A 4300-nucleotide genomic window follows, 5' to 3' on the forward strand; every position below is an offset into this window, starting at 1 on the left:
TTATCTACTTACATGGAAAATGCACTAAGAATTGTTAAAAAAAGCTTCTTCTCCTTTTTATTCTATTTCATTCAAGCAAATATTCAATCGGGCATGTGTGAATTTACTGAGTCTTTATATCTCTAGAGCAAAGCAACTATCATAATTATTTTGAAAGTCGTCGAATGGAATAAGGAAACATCTATGTCAAAGTTACCATTCTTTATTTAATTATGTAAACAATATTAACAAACGGACCTTCTTTTGATATTCTTAGACAAATATCTTAAAATCCACTCTAGTGGATATATTATTTAGATTTTGTAGTTGAAATAAATATTTATAAATAATATAATAAAACTAATTAAGTGTTATTATACGCGCAGTTTTTATCATTTCAATTCACCTCGATTCTAAAGTCAACTCAAATCTGATATGGATCTGTTTCGAGTCCGTTTTCCGGGCAAATCCAGTAATATGTCCATTAGGCCATGAGAAGGTGACGCTGGAGCGGATAGTCTCCACCATCTAATGGGTAAGAGGAGGAAAACCTTAAACACTTAATCACTCTCAAAGTTTGAATTTCGTACGGTTTTGATGCACACTATCAGTTTCATTGCGAACAGTTCTCAATAATAGGTTCTGCTTTGGAAAAAAAATGCCAAATGCCTAATGGCCATTTTCAATTCTCAGTCTGCACAAGCTCTTAAGGAAAAGTATTTTTGCCCGAAACGGCATTCTCACGTCCCTCTGGCGTCGAACACTGCATAGGAAATTATCGGCACGTTTAAGGCGAGTGATGCAAGCTGAACTGCAAGTAATAAAACTTGTAATTTATTTGAAAACAAGGCTTAGTGTCTAGACATTAAACCTTAATATTTACACCTCAACTTCCGTTCCTTAAATTAACTGCCTTTCGGCAATTGCGTTCATCAATCGATGAACGCAACACCTTCGGATATGTTCGGATCGTAATTCATTGCATAACAATATACATGAAAGCTATTGATCTTGTTATTGGTTGTATTGTGTCTGCAGGTCCCGTAAAATATAGATCAACATTTTTAAAAGTGTAAGTTTATTATATTTTAAATATATTGGTACCAGAAGTGTTTTAAAGTGATTTCAAGTGGTTGATCTTTTCCCGCATTATTGTGACGTCATTTGAAAAAATGTTTCCGGTTATAGTCGGGTCATTCTATTTACAGAATGGATAAGAACGGATTACTGAAAGGTTTTCTTAAATGAAATGAAGTATTTTTTTAACAATTCTTGAATGAAATAATGAACTATTGGTGTAAATATAAGGAATGAATAGCCGGGCTGATGTCATTATCGGGGATATGAACGCAATCGGGTTGGTCAAAGTACGTGTGGAGTCCTCCGAAGGACTCCACACACATTGACCAACCCAATTGCGTTCATACCCCGATAATGACATCAACCTCGCAATTCATTCCTTAAATAAGACTTACAGCGTCATTGCTGGTAATAAATGGTACTTTTGCACAATTATTGAACAAGACAATTTTACAGTAGAGGGTGTCGTTGTCTGGAGACAGCTGAAGCTAACGGCATGAATCCGAATTCGAAATAGATGTGTAATCAACTATCAAATCGTATTGTCATATATTCATTGCACTATTAAAGTAATTTTTTGGACAATATTCAAATACAAATCTCATTTACGTTTAATCTTTCTTTAAAATGATCTTTATAATAAACAACCAAAGAGACAATCTCAATAAAGAGCATTTGATGAAACTAACGCATGGACAGCTAAACTTTTGCGCTAAAATACAACGTGACTTCACACAAGACGGATGTAGCGGGTCAACAAAGGGCGACCCCCACTTATGTTTTGGCGATCTACAAAAATAGCACGATCTTTTCGGCCTGTGGCCTGGCTGCGTTCGCTTCATTTGCTATTGATCGCCAAAATGAACTCTTACATATACAATGAGCTTAAAGCTCATATTTTTAAAAGACATATTCAACAAGATGTTTAAAATTGTTTTTATATTATTTTGAATTATGATTATATTGAAATGAAACAATCAAACGCCATTCGCATTTTTTTATAATAGTGTATCCGATGTACAATTAATATTATTATTGCATTGAGCCATTGGTAATGAGGATACCTTCTGATGCATGTAGACTCAAAAATGCTGGTACCTTTGCATACTGATAACATTTATGTAAAGGAAATGTTCGATTTTTTATCATGCTTTTAGGTGAATTTTGGTTCTTTATTTTACTTGAAATCAGGCGTGAAGTTTTCAATATGCTAATGTCAAGAAGTCGCGTTTCTTATATTTGTTTTGGTTATTTTTTTTTAAAAAACAAGTTCGTTGTATGACTTTTTCCCCTTTATAAACGTAATATGGCATCCCAAATTCCGGACTGTACCCGATCTACAGTTGAACATGCCCTGGTATATTATACTAACTAGGGATGTCTAGTGACCCCAAACAAGTTTGATATCATTCGAAAGGGTTTCTTTTAATCAAATCAACAATTGATCGTTAAATTTATTAATATTTTCCTGTTGTCAGGTTTTATTCAGAATATATATTGAATCAAATTAACGTAATTGCAATTGTTTTGCCTTGTATCATTTATAATTGATCAGGTCTGTCAGTTCCAGAATAATATTCAATAGCTTTACGATGTCCCATTACGGAATAACAACATCCCCTAACAAGGTGTGTTTCCAGATTGAGTCTATATTTAACGAAACAACATACCTCCGATAATCCCATATTTTTTGACAATTAAGGTACCAAACAATTGCACGTATTGTGTTGACTTAACTTTTTGTTAATTTACATCTTTGCAAGAAATGACCTGAAATTACTGTTGGTATATATAATATCAAAATATGCTGTTTTGTCTGATTGTGTCATTTCCAGAATCACAATTACATTTGTATAAAAATATACACAAAACAATTGCACGTATTGTGTTGTCTTAACTTTTTGTTACATTACAAGAAGTGACCTGAAATTACTGTTGGTACATATCAAATGATGCTGTTTTGTCTGATTGTTTCATTTCCAGAATTAAAATTACATTTGTATAAAAAATATACACAGAAATTAAACTTACAAGCTTCAAATATTTATCCTCTGTTCCAACCTTTTAATCCATCCAAAATGCAACCCACTTTAAATATAACAGAGAGTTCTGTGCCGTGAACAGACGAGAACCCGATACTAGCTACTAACTATTGTATGATCGAAGGAACTAAGTCGCTCTCCTCATCCCTGGTATTAACGTTACAGAAAGAATATCTCCAATATTGCCAGGATCAAAAAACCTTCTTTCTCGTCCAGAGCTATACAAACCTTGCTTGAACTGTATTTAATTCTCATAATTGGTCAGAGAAAATGGGTTTGTTAGTAATATATTGCTCACTTGGCAGTTTGTGTTTATTGCGAATTATGTTAGAAAAAGTATTGCTGGTTGTTATTCGTCGATATACTAAGTCCGTTCTGTTTGGTTGGTTAGTGTTTGATATAACGGCAGGCGTTTCTTAGTCGTAAACTTAAGTTATCACGGCGTCATATTTTCGTTATTTTGCAACAAATTATGTGAATTGAACTTTCAGCTAGTATTAAAAACTAACTTAGAATGAAGGAAATAAATTAACTCAATGTGTTAACATTTGTTACATTAATGCAGATTTTATATTATTAAATTTACGACACAGTAATTTAAATGAAACATCCCCTAAAAGAAACAATGCCATTAAGAAAGAAATACTTTACTCAAAATCGATTTAGAACGTTGAGTTGAACGTTTGTGGAAATAGAGAAATTAACATTACAGGGTAACCACGGTTACCGAATGGTGGCTGAAATAGCGGAGTAATTAAAACTGAAATGATCTGACATATTTCAATATTTGCTAACATCAATTTTAAAACCACTGCTTAAATATAAAAAGATGTTTAACACATGAGACTCTAGTATCACTGAATATTACCTGAATTAGTTGTATAACCATTCACATTAAAACAGTATACATTTTATAGATTCTATGAAAGAAAATTATACAGCAGACTATTGTAATATAATAAATACAATTTGGTCTCAGTTTCCATTTCTCGTTTATCTGGTAGCAAATGGTAAACCATTTCATGCCATTTAATTCTGAACAGAAAGACAGGACCGTTAATATTTTTAAACGCCAATTATTGCCTTACCTCCAGTTTGTTACATTGATATACAAAGAAAAAAATATTTCAATTCTATAAAGTGCAGCCCTCATATACGAAACCATACTGTAAAATTTGACCAGTGAAGATGCTGAATAT

Source organism: Mya arenaria, chromosome 3 (assembly GCF_026914265.1).
Source record: "Mya arenaria isolate MELC-2E11 chromosome 3, ASM2691426v1".
Taxonomy (NCBI): domain Eukaryota; kingdom Metazoa; phylum Mollusca; class Bivalvia; order Myida; family Myidae; genus Mya; species Mya arenaria.